Below are 13,928 nucleotides of genomic sequence, written 5' to 3' on the forward strand. Positions count from 1 at the left end.
TCTTTAACGGAACTCCACCGTCTTCTTTAACGGAACTCCACCTACTTCTTTCATGGAACTCCACCTACTTCTTTAGCGGAACTCCACCTACTTCTTTAACAGAACTCCACCTACTTCTTTAACGGAACTCCACCTACTTCTTTCATGAAACTTCACCTACTTCTTTAACGGTACTCCACCTACTTCTTTTATGGAACTCCACCTACTTCTTTAGTGGAACTCCACCTACTTGTTTAACAGAACTCCACCTACTTGTTTAACAGAACTCCACCTACTTGTTTAACGGAACTCCACCTACTTGTTTGAATGGAACTCCACCTACTTGTTTAATGGAACTCCACCTACTTCTTTAATCTGCACCTTCTTCTGTAACGGAAATCCACCTACTTCTTTAACGGAAATCCACCTACTTCTTTAACGAAAATCTACCTATTTCTTTAACGGAACTCCAAACTATTTCTTTAACGGAACTCCACCTACTTCTTTAACGGAACTCCGCCTACTTCTTTAACGGCACTCCACCTACTTCTTTCATGGAATCCTGCTGTCCAAGGCACTTGTCCAAGGGTACCCTTATAGTCAATGAAGTCTTGGTTCCTGGTGGAGGACAGTGGAGATAACTTTAGTAGTTGAGGTGGAAAATCAAGTCCAACCTATGTGTGTGATTATATGTCAGTATTACATTGTATATCCCTGTATGTTGCGGTCGTTCAGGTGCTTATCTAATAGTTTTTTTAAACTATGGATACCCCCCACTAGGGATGAGCCGAACACCCCCCGGTTCGGTTCGCACCAGAACTCTCGAACGGACCCCGTGTTCGTAACGAACGTTAGAACCCCATTGAAGTCTATGGGACTCGAACGTTCGAAATGGAAAGTGCTAATTTTAACGGCTAATATGCAAGATATTGTCCTAAAAAGGGTTTGGGGACCTGACTCCTGCCTCAGGGGACATGGGTCAATGCAAAAAAAAGTTTTAAAAATGGCTGTTTTGGCGGGAGCACTGATTTTAATGACGATTAAAGTGAAAAAAAAAGTGAAATATTCCTTTAAATATGGTGCCTGGGGGGTGTCTGTAGTATGCCTGTGAAGTGCAACGTGTTTCCCGTGTTTAGAACAGTCCCTGCACAAAATGACATTAAACGGAAATAACACCATTTAAAACTGCTTGCGGTTTTAATGTTATATCTGGTTCCTGCAATATTGTTGAAAATCATTCAGAAAAATGGCATGGGTAGCCCTCCCTGCCCATTACCAGCCTATTTGGGTCTTGTACGCATATTAAGGGGAACCCCGTACCCATATTAAAAAAAGGAAATGCGTGTGGCCCCCAGGCCCTATATACTCAGAACAGCAGTATACAGGCGGTGCAAACAAGACAGGGACTGTGTAGGTTTGTTGTGTTAAGTTGAATCTGTTTGTAATTTTCAACTGGTACATTTTTAAAGTGTAGCTCCAGTCAAAAAAACTATTTTTAAGCTTTTTGGAAAACATAGGGAAGGGTTATCACCCCTGTATAATTTGTTTTGTCGTCCATCTTTTTTCATCTCACTTGCTGCTGTCTGATGTTTGTAAGTTGGATGTTTGAAAGTAGGGGCCTGCCCTATATTCTCTGCAGAAATGGCGGAACAAGGTGTTGGTTTTGCCACAACATTGTAAGCCCTCAAAGTGACTCTTGGTGGGCGCTGGAGCGCCCTGCTGTGAACGATTATATCAAGAATTGTAATTACATGCCATTGTTGAACAGTGGTAGAAAAATTGACCTTTGGTGGTTGTGGTGCTGGTGCCACAACACTATAAGTCCTCACCGTTACTCTGGGTGGGCACAGGAAGGGGCCCTCCTGTGAAATATTATATCAAGAATTGTAATTACATGTCCCTGTTAAACAGGGGCAGAAAAATTGGGCCTTAGGCACTGGTGCCATCACACTGCAACCTCTGCCATATACTCTAGTTTTATTGCAGGAATTAGCCCTGCTGCAAAGCATTGCATCAAAAATTGTACTTAAACGCCCCTGTTAAACAGGGGCAGAAAAATTGGGCCTTAGGCACTGGTGCTGGTGCCATCACACTGCAACCTCTGCCATATACTCTAGTTTTATTGCAGGAATTAGCCCTGCTGCAAAGCATTGCATCAAAAATTGTACTTAAACGCCCCTGTTAAACAGGGGCAGAAAAATTGGGCCTTACGCACTGGTGCTGGTGCCACCACACTCCAACCTCTGCCATATACTCTAGTTTTATTGCAGGAATTAGCCCTGCTGCAAAGCATTGCATCAAAAATTGTAATTAAACGCCCCTGTTAAACAGGGGCAGAAAAATTGGGCTGCTGGAATCACCCAGAACCAAAAATGTTCTTCCAACATATCAGCGGAGGAGGAAGAGGATAGACAATCAACATAACAGGACAGTCACTCAGCATCAGCATAGGCAGTCTTGAAGGGATGTGGTATTTCAAAAAAAATTATTCGGTTACATCAGCTTCAGGTGCTTGGTAGCTGTGGGTGATCCAAGACTGATTCATCTTGATGAAGGTCAGTCGATCAACTGATTCGGTGGACAGGCGCACCCTGTGATCGGTAACAAAGCCACCAGCAGCACTGAAGGTGCGTTCCGAAAGAACGCTGGATGCAGGACAGGCCAGTAGCTCAATTGCATACTGTGCAAGCTCTGGCCAGTGATCCATCCTCAAGACCCAGTAAGCTAGAGGATTTTCAGTGGGAAAGGTGTCCAAGTCTGACCTTGCCCCTAGGTATTCCTGCACCATGTAAATTAGACGCTGGCGATGGGTGCTGGAACCAATCATACCTTGGGGCTGCGGACTAAAAAATTGTCTGAAAGCATCAGTCAGACGGCCACCTTCTCCACCGCTCCTTCTGACTGATGCCTCAGCAACACGTTGTCCAGGACCAGGAGTTTGTGACCTCCCAGTCTCTGGGAACGCGTTGCACAGAGCTTTCTGCAAGGCCTCCCGGAGATGTCTCATCCTCTGCTCCCTCTGCGATGGCAAGATAAGGTCGGCAACCTTACCCTTGTACCGTGGATCAAGGAGAGTGGCCAGCCAGTAATGGTCCCTCTCCTTGATCCGAAGAATACGAGGATCCTTCCGCAGGCTTTGCAGGATCAGGGAGGCCATGCAGCGTAGGTTAGCTGAGGCATTCGGTCCGGAGTCCTCTGGGTCACTAAGGACAACATGATCCGCAGCTACCTCCTCCCAGCCACGTACAAGTCCACGTGTTTCTTGGGACTGTAAATCATCCCTATAAGACTGCTGCTGCTGATGCTGATGCTGAGTGCCAGCCTCCACCTCCATGCTGACACAATCATCCTCCTCCTCCTCTTCCTCCTCCTCACCCTCTTCCTGTGTGATGGGTGGCACAGCAGGAACACTGTCTGGATAAAGGGGGCCTTGAGAGGCAAGGAAGTCCTCCTCTTCCTGCCTCTGTTCTGCCTCAAGTGCCCTGTCCATTATTCCACGCAGCGTATGCTCCAAGAGGTGGACAAGAGGTACAGTGTCACTGATGCATGCACTGTCACTGCTCACCATCCTTGTGGCCTCCTCAAACGGTGACAGGACAGTGCATGCATCCCTGATCATGCCCCACTGGCGTGGTGAGAAAAAACCAAGCTCCCCTGACCCTGTCCTGGTGCCGTAGTCGCACAGGTACTCATTGATGACCCTCTGCTGCGTGTGCAGCCGCTGCAGCATGGCCAATGTTGAGTTCCATCTGGTGGGCATGTCACATATAAGGCGGTTCTTGGGCAGGTTCAACTCCTTTTGGAGCTCAGCCAGCTGAGCACAGGCATTAAATGATCGGCGGAAATGCACACAGACTTTCCTGGCCTGCTTCAGGACATCATGTAAGCCGGGGTACCTGCCCAAGAACCGCTGCACCACCAGGTTAAGGACGTGAGCTACACAGGGCACATGGGTCAGTTGTCCCTGTCGGAGGGCAGAGAGGAGGTTGGTGCCATTGTCGCAAACCACCATTCCTGGCTTAAGCTGGCGTGGCGTCAACCACCTCTCGGCCTGCCCCTGCAGAGCTGACAAAACATCCGCCCCAGTGTGGCTCCTGTCCCCCAAACAAACCAGCGCAAGCACGGCATGGCATCGTTTTGCCTGCGCACTTGCGTAGCCCCTGGAACGCCTACGGAGCACCGCTGGTTCTGAGGACAGAGTACTGGAAGAGGCCATGGAGGAAGAAGAAGAGGAGGGGGTGGAGGAGAGAGGTGTGTCACAACCAATAGTAGCATTTTGGAGGCGTGGTGGCGGAACAACCTCCAACACTACTGCACCTTGTCCTGCATCCTTCCCAGCAGCCAGAAGAGTGACCCAATGGGCCGTGAAAGACAGGTAACGTCCCTGTCCATGCCTGCTGGACCATGAGTCAGCGGTAATATGCACCTTACCGCTGACCGCCCTGTCCAGCGAGGCAAGGACATTGCCTTCCACATGCCGGTAGAGAGCCGGAATCGCCTTCCGTGAGAAAAAGTGGCGTTTGGGGACCTGCCACTGAGGAACCGCACATTGTACAAACTCACGGAAGGGGGCCGAGTCTACCAACTGAAAAGGCAGCAGTTGAAGTGCTAGCAATTTAGCCAAGCTAGCATTCAACCGCTGGGCATGTGGATGGCTGGGAGTAAATTTCTTCCGCCGGTCCAGCAGCTGGGGCAGGGACATTTGCCTGCTATAATCGGACGTGGATGTACCACTAGCAGAGTTCCCGGAAGCACTTGGCTGTGACACACCTAATTCTACACCTTCATTCCTCTCAGAGCAGGTTTCAGAGAGGACTGAAGGTCTAGTGGGGTTGGAGATGCCAGCTGATGAGGAGCAAGGAGAGGTCCGCTTTGTTCTTTGGTGTGGGTCTTTGAGGTACGCTTGCCAACAAGCTGCATGGCAGGTCAACATATGTCTGGTCAAGCATGTGGTGCCCAAGCGGCTGATGTTTTGGCCACGTGAGATACGCTTGAGACATATGTTGCAAATAGCAGCGGTGCGATCTGATGCACTCGTCTCAAAAAAGGCCCACACCAAAGAACTTTTAGAATAACGCGCAGAGGAAGCGCTCTGCGCAGGCGGAGCTCTGCGGTGTGATTCAGTCGGTGTGCTGCCCCTAAGCTGGCCCCCGGAGGGCATCCTGCCTCGTTGGACATGTGCCTCCTACTCCTCCTCCTCCTCCTCCCTCCTTCCAGGCACCCACGTGGAGTCAGTGCCCTCATCATCCCCTCCCTCTTCATCGCTGTAGCAAACCTGGCAGTATGCTGCAGCTTGTGGAACATGACTGCCAGATTGCTGTGCTTCTTGAGCATCCTCTCTCTCTGCGCTCACGCTACTGCCTTCCTCTAGCTGAGTGTCATCATCAGAGCCCACCAAACACTGGGCATCCTCCTGGAGCATGTACCCAACACTGTGCTCAAAGAGTTCAGGAGACTCCTCAGGAGGACGTGGTGGGTCTAGGGAAGGAGTCACTGATGATGACATTGAGAGGAGGGAAGACGATGCGTTGGCAGCTGCTTTGCTACTACCCTGAGACTGGGTGAGAGAGGATGAGGAGGATGAAGAGGGCTTGGTCATCCACTCTACCAAGTCGTTGGCATGTTGCGGTTCAACATGTCCAGCTGCAGAAAAGAAGGACAAGCATGTCCCATGGCCACGTGCTGATGACAATGCACCGCGTCCACGACCAGCACTGTTGTCTCTAGACACAGAGCCTGCTTGCCCTCTTTTATCGGCTCGCGCCTGTCTGCCTCTCCTTGCTGGCCTTCCAGACATGGTAATGGCCTGAAGGGAGTTGGGTAAAACAGTAGTTGGGTAGTTTATATTGTGCTGTAGGCACACAACACCCACTAACTCCTGCAGATGCCTTTTTTATAGAACAGCAGAGTTAAAGGGGTATATACAGATGTATACTGTGCTGTGCTGGAAGCACACACAACTTCCAATAACTCCTGCAGATGACAATTGGGCCCAAATAGAGAACAGCTATGTAGGTGGATTATAGCGGTATGTACTGGGTACAGAGCACGCAGACAGCACGCACTATCTCCTGAGTGACACTACTGACTGCAAGCGCTATTATTAAAGATGGACCACTAGCTATATAGGTGAGGTGAATATCACGGTGTATACTGCGGTCAGGGCACGCAGACAATAACCAGAAAACAGCAGAGTTAAAGGGGTATATACAGATGTATACTGTACTGTGCTGTGCTGGAAGCACACACAACTTCCAATAACTCCTGAAGATGACAATTGGGCCCAAATAGAGAACAGCTATGTAGGTGGATTATAGCGGTATGTACTGGGTACAGAGCACGCAGACAGCACGCACTATCTCCTGAGTGACACTACTGACTGCAAGCTCTATTGTTAAAGATGGACCACTAGCTATATAGGTGAGGTGAATATCACGGTGTATACTGCGGTCAGGGCACGCAGACAATAACCAGAAAACAGCAGAGTTAAAGGGGTATATACAGATGTATACTGTGCTGTGCTGTGCTGGAAGCACACACAACTTCCAATAACTCCTGCAGATGACAATTGGGCCCAAATAGAGAACAGCTATGTAGGTGGATTATAGCGGTATGTACTGGGTACAGAGCACGCAGACAGCACGCACTATCTCCTGAGTGACACTACTGACTGCAAGCTCTATTGTTAAAGATGGACCACTAGCTATATAGGTGAGGTGAATATCACGGTGTATACTGCGGTCAGGGCACGCAGACAATAACCAGAAAACAGCAGAGTTAAAGGGGTATATACAGATGTATACTGTGCTGTGCTGTGCTGTGCTGGAAGCACACACAACTTCCAATAACTCCTGCAGATGGCAATTGGGCTCAAATAGAGAACAGCTATGTAGGTGGATATAGTGGTATGTACTGGGTACAGAGCACGCAGACAGCACGCACTAACACTACTGACTGCAAGCTCTATTATTAAAGCTAGATCACTAGCTATATAGGTGAGGTGAATATAGTGTTGTATACTGCGGTCAGGGCACAGACAGTAACCACTACACAAGAGCAAGATAGTAAATCAGCCAAAAACGATTGGTGTGTAACTGTGTTGAAGGTACACAGAACACCCACTGCTTCAGATGCTAACTAACACACTACACGAGGCCGCCTCAAAGGCGGCCTTATAAAGTGTGGGGCGTGCACTACACAGCCTGAGCTATGATTGGCCACAGGCAGGATGCCTGTGGCCAACCATGGCTCTCCTCGCTGCTGGCGCTGCGATTGGCCAAGCATGCGGGGTCACAGTGCATGCTTGGCCAATCGTGAGCCAGCAATGCATTGCGCCATCGCAGTGCATTGTGGGCCACACGAATTTTGCCGCGAACGGCCCAAGCGTTCGGAATTCGGCGAACGCACGAACGACCAATGTTCGAGTCGAACTTACGTTCGACTCGAACACGAAGCTCATCCCTACCCCCCACTGAGACCACAGCCTGTGGAAGGGAATTCCACATCCTTGCCGCTCTTACAGTAAAGAACTCTCTAGGTAGTTTAAGGTTAAACTCTTTTGTTCTACTTTTAATGAGTGGCCACGTGTCTTGTTAGCCCTTGTACACACAGTCGGACATTCCGACAACAAAATCCGTTGGATTTTGTCTGACGGATTTTGGCCGAAACTTGTGTTGCATACAACGGTCGGACAAAGTTGTCGGAAAATCCAATTGTACGTAACGTGATGACGTTATTTCGTTACAACGGGACTACGTTCAGGCTAGTAGCCAATAGCTTTGGTCTAGGAATTTGATCTGAGCATGCGTGGCACTTTTTCCGATCGGAATTCTCTACACACAATCGGACAAAGTCCGATCGGATCATGTGGTCGGAAAGTTTTATAGCCCAGCTCTAAAACTTTGTCCGTCGGTTATTCCGACGGAAACAGTCTGATGGAGCCCACACACAGTCGGATTATCCGACAACATGGTCCGATCAGACATTTACCATCGAAATGTCTGACCGTGTGTACAAGGGCTTACACTCATAGTTTCATAGTTAGTTAGGTTGAATAAAGACACCAGTCCATCCAGTTCAACCTGAGTGAGTGTCTACAATTGTCCCTATCCCTATACATTGCACACTCATGTCCCCACAATCCAAGGTCCCCATTTATATACTAGGGCCAATTTTGGACAGAGGCCAATTAACCTACCTGCATGTCTTTGGATTGTGGGAGGAAACCCACGCAGGCACAGGGAGAACATGCAAACTCCAGCAGGTAGTGTCATGGTTGGGATTTGAACCAGCGACACTTCTTACTGCTAGGTGAGAGTGCTACACCACTGTGCCGCACTCCCTTCCGCAAAAAAGTTTTATCCCTATTGTGGGTTCACTGGTACGGTATTTATAAATTGAAATCATATCCCCTCTCAAGCATCTCTTCTCCAGAGAGAATAAGTTCAGTGCTCGCAACCTTTCCTCATAACTAATATCCTCCAGACCCTTTATTAGCTTTGTTGCCCTTCTTTGTACTTGCCCCATTTCCAGTACATCCTTCCTGAGGACTGGTGCCCAGAACTGGATAGCATACTCCAGGTGCGGCCGTACCAGAGTCTTGTAGAGCGGGAGAATTATCGTTTTATCTCTGGAGTTGATCCCCTTTTTAATACAGGGTTTAATATTCTGTTTAAACTTCAAGCACATCATTATGGTGAGATGAGGGAAAAGTAGGCAGGAGGAGCCCACTTTGTGTCCTGGTATCCCTTTCTGACACGCATGTCCTACCAGTTCATATATGAAAAATACCTCTGGATCCTTCTTCAGCAGCTCCATGGAAGGCAGATTTGGACCTCCATTTGGTGAAGACACACTCCACCTACTTCTTTCACAGAACTCCACCTACTTCTTTCGCAGAACTCTACCTACTTATTTTGCAGAACTCCACCTACTTCTTTCACAGAATCCTGCTGCCCTAGACGCTTATCCAAGGGTACCCTTATGGTCAAGGCAGCCTTGGTTCCCGGTGGAGGCAACCGCAAGCACCAAAGGAGTTCATCCATAATAGTTAGATGAAGGAAGGGTAGGTAGAGGGAGCCCAAGCTGTGTCAAGGTGGGTGCAGTCTATTTTCGCCATTGCAGGTGGTGCTAAGCTGTAGCTGCATGGAAAAGGGGAGAGGAAGTCAAGAGGAATTTCATTTCTCTATGGTTTCCTCGGTCAAGAGAGGGCAGCTATCCGATTGGATGCGGGCAACCGATGCAACTTTGGTGACCATCTTGTGTCAAGCAGAGTCTACTTAAGATTCTGACTCCCAGGCATGGTACGCATTTTGCTAGTGTCAGTGTAGGGACAGGATAGCCGCCTGTCAGGGACAGTGCTTAGCATCAGAGAAGGGTTCCAGGGGAGTAGGGTAAGTGCAGAGACATGCCATCCTTCCTGGAAACCTCCCCATTTGGGTATGGACCAGCGTTGGCACAGATAGATGCTGTCGGCTTACCTGAGACTTCCATCTACTGACATCCTGTCAGTGTTCCTGGTCAGGTTGCCTTCCCGCCGAGCCTATTTATGTATTCCTGGACTTCTGTTAAAATATATTCCTGTTTTTGCACCTGGACTGTTTTCTGCCCACTACACCTACCCACACCTTTCTGCCACACATGCTATAACAACTCATATATAAAAAAAACACCTTTGGGTACTTCTTCAAAAGCTCCAAAGAAGGCAGATTTGAACCTCCAGTTGGTGAAGGAGTACTCCACCTGCTTTCATGGAAGAGAGGTCATTATAAATAGCAAATATCATAGCAAGTTTGTAATGCTTGAAGCTCACCTGACCCATTTTTGTGCTCAATATTTATTATGAAAGTCCCAGCAGAGTTTTGGTGAATGAACACAAACCATGTATCTGGCCAAAAGTATGTTAACACCTCTCAAAATAATGCTGTAAATACTACAGCATACAAATACTTTTTAGACAATTGTGACGTTCCAACCTTATGGTAATAGTTCGGGAATGTCCTTTTTTATGACTGTGCCATTGTGTACAAAGCCAGCTCCTTAAACACATGGTTTGATGAGTTTGGTGTGGAGGAACTTGAGGGCCCTGACCTCAACCCTACTTAACACCTTTGGGATGAACTGGAATACTAAGCCAGATCTTCTCAACCAACATCAGGGCCTGACATGACCCTAAAGTCATGATTTGACCAGTTTGGTGTGGAGAGTCCCTCAAAGAGCCTTGACCTCAACCCTATTGAACACCTTTGAGATAAATTGGAACACCAATTTTGAGCCAAGTCTTCTTATTCAACATCAACATCGGTAACTGATCTCACAAATTTTTGTGGGGCGATGGTCTTTGCCAGGTCTTCTCATACATCAGTACCTGACCTCAATCTTACTGAAAAACTTTGGGGTGAATTGGAACACTAAGCCAGGTCTTCTCAAACAACATCAGTACCTGACCTGATCATAAAGTCATGGTTTGACCAGTTTGGTGTGGAGAAACTCAGTCCTGGAAAGAGTTCTGACCACAACCCTGCTGAACACCTTTGGCATGAATTGGAACACCAGGTCTTCTTATCCAACATTAGTATCTGGCCTCACAAAAGTTTGTGGGGTGATGGTCCTTGAAGGGGGAAAAATAAACTCTGCGTCATCCACCAAAAAGAAAGAACAAAAAAAGACGAGAGAGCCCTTATGATGTAGTAAATATACCATCATTTTGGGTATATGTTGGTTTAATAGAGATAGAAAAACACTTAAATTTGTTAAAGGAGAAGTACAGCCAAAGCTCATTTGGCTGTACTTCTCCTGTGGATGACAGGAGTGCATAAGTTCTGCACTTCTGTGACCCATTTTTAGCAGACCTTGGGCTGGAGCCACTTACTGACGTCACAGACGAGGCTCGGGAAAGATCTGGGTAATATGGTTGGGATCTGCCCACATGCCTAGACTGACAGTCACCAGCTCTCTGCTCAGTGGGCCTTGAGAACCGAGCGATCAGCAGTGTTTGATCGCTCAGTTCTCAATCTTAGAACCGGCAGAGGACAGATGCAGCATTGGTCCACCTAGGTAGGTATGATTTAAAAAAATATTTAAAAATTTTGAGAATAACCAGACTTTAGGGTTAAACACAACCTTCCAGTCGAGCATATGGAGAATACCCTTGTCCCCATGCAGGAAGTGGATGGTCACACTCGATCCCCGGTGGAGCCCAGTCCTAGGTCCTCAAGCCTGGAGGGGGGGTGGGGGTGGGGGAGGAATGTGATAGTAGAACTAATTTTTGGAAAGAGAAAAACCCTTCAACAGCTTGTTCTGTAAGGACTAACATACACTAAATGGGCAAACGTTGATGGACATCTGACCATGACAACTATATGAACTTGTTGGGCATGCTATTCCAAAAGCATGGCCATTAATATGGAGTGGGCCCCCTTCTTCTTGGCTTTCCACAAAATTTTGGAGGCTGTGGAAATTTGTACTCATTTAGTCAAAAGAGCATTTGACATGTTATTGGAAAGAGAAAAAAACATCAACGGCTTGGAGTAAAGATCATAGGGGGATCCAAGTCGTCATAAGTAAAAATGAAGCATGTATTGTTTACATCAAAGACACCGTTCACCGCTTGTACGCCACTTCACCAGTCTTTGTGGTGTTACACATACGTAAGTCTGTAATATACAAATCTCAATGCTTTCCAGTTGCCTTGCATTCCTCTGCGCCTGTCTGTGAGGGCAACTTTAAGACGATTTCAACCTCACTATGATCTTTCCTCCGAATCATCAATGGTGCCATGGCCATTGACAGCTTTTTCTTTTTCCAAAGTGACAAATGCCCCTTTGACTAAATGTGCACAAATTTCCACAGACACACCATAATTTCGTGGAAAGCCATGAAGTACGGGGGACAACTCCATATTAATGGCCCCACATATAGGTGTTATGGACAGATGTCCACCAACGTTTGTCCATCTAGTGTATGTCAGTCCTTACAGAGCAAAGAATACTAGATATCTGCCAATGAGACTTCATCATAGCATGGCTGCATAACATTCATACCATTACCCCATACAGGTGTAGCACCCTCTTAGTTAGGGTTTGGCTCCTTTGTACTCAGTGCTTCACAGGCTGCTGGTCTGATTACTCCTCCTGCATTCTAGAAGGTTCTGGAATCACAGTAGGAGGAGACGCAGACAGACAGTCTGAATATTCATAGGGACTCAGTCAATCAATGGGGTGGTGTGCCCAGACGGTGGCCGCAGAGCTCATAAATAGTCTGAAGCCTGTAGCATCACTGGGGGGAGGGGGGGCATTCAAACACCTGGATTCAAATTTTGTTATTTAGAGCTTGCTAAAGAGTACCCAGTGTAAGTTGGAGGAGTCTGAAGCCTGGAGTAGAAGTTTATTTGGTCCCAGGTTCCATCCTGCAGGAGCAGCCCCCAGCCAGAGGGGCTCCTGACCCTAGGGGCAGTCTGCTGTAACATTACTGGAGGGCCACTGAGGTCTCAGCTGTAGCATATCTGGGGAGGAGGGGCCTATTCAATAGCCTGGATTAAAATTTTGGTTTGGAGAGCTCAGCTGAAAAGTACCAAGTGGAAGATGGAGGAGTCTGAAGCCTGGAGCAGGAGTTGAGTTGGTCCCAGGTTCCATCCTGCAGGTGCAGCCCCCAGTCAGAGGAGCTCTTACCCCTAGGGGCATTCTGCTGTAACGTTACTGAAGGGTCACCAAGCTGGGTAGGGGGGCATATTCAAAAGCCTGGATTTAAATTTTGGATTGCAGAGCTCACTGAAGAGTGGAGGTTGGAGAAGGGTGTCCAGCTGTCTTGTGGTATTGTGAGTTTGTTTCTCTCTCACTGAAAGAGTTGCCCGGAAGGAGGCAACAAATTATAGTGTGGCATTGTATTGACTGGAATTCAGAGGCCTAGTGACTGTGTACAGTGCTTAACTCTACAAGGAGGCCCCAACTTATTACTCAGTGAGAAGAGATCTTTGTGGGAACCTAATGTCATCTACCTTCTTTGTTTACACAGAGACAGACAAGCTGGCAGAAGTGTCCTCTAGTTACTCAAAGTTCCTCTCTTTGGGGTATCCCATGCTCCCCTCACTACAAGCGGCTCCTTCGGGGTGTGAGCTACGTATTTTATGAAGATTATGTATCGCAGTTTGCATGCATATGCTAGTTCACTTGTACATTCCACAGTGCCAAGAGATACAAGTGACAACCCACCAATTTCTTATCATATCAATTCATACATTTTATCTCAATGATTTCCACATAAATGTATCTTCCAGCCATGGTCTCTGTTGGATGCTTATCAATTCGGATTACAAGGAACACAATGTTTGGCATCCCACTGGTCAGGACAAAAAAAAAAGATTTAATCGGCCACTTTTTTAAACGGACTTGAAAAATTCTCGATTGACTTGCACTAATATTGAGTAAACATGCAATTTTCAATTGTGTTTTCCTGGTAGTCTAATGCATGTGAACGTAGGAGGAATAATTCTCACTATAATTACAGTGACAGCTGTAACAAAATGTTCTGTTCACTTCCCACTCCTTGTAGAAGTAAAAAAAAAATACCATGTTCCCAGGCTTGTAAGAAAAAAAAGTAAATCTCAACTACCGTATATACTCGAGTATAGGCCGACCCGAATATAAGCCGAGGCCCCCAATTTACCCCCAAAAAAACTGGCAAACTTATTGACTCGTGTATAAGCCGAGGGTGAGACATGCCTGTCCATCCCTGTGTGTGTGTCCGTCCATCCCTGTGTGTCCGTCCATCCCTGTGTGTCCGTCCATCCCTGTGTGTCCGTCCATCCATCCCTGTGTGTGTGTGTGTCCATCCATCCATCCCTGTGTGTGTGTGTGTGTCCATCCATCCATCCATCCCTGTGTGTGTGTGTGTCCATCCATCCATCCATCCCTGTGTGTGTGTGTCTCCATCCATCCATCCATCCCTGTGTG

Source organism: Lithobates pipiens, unplaced genomic scaffold, assembly GCF_037356315.1.
Source record: "Lithobates pipiens isolate NorthernLeopardFrog02 unplaced genomic scaffold, aLitPip1_a1.2 Scaffold_1, whole genome shotgun sequence".
Taxonomy (NCBI): domain Eukaryota; kingdom Metazoa; phylum Chordata; class Amphibia; order Anura; family Ranidae; genus Lithobates; species Lithobates pipiens.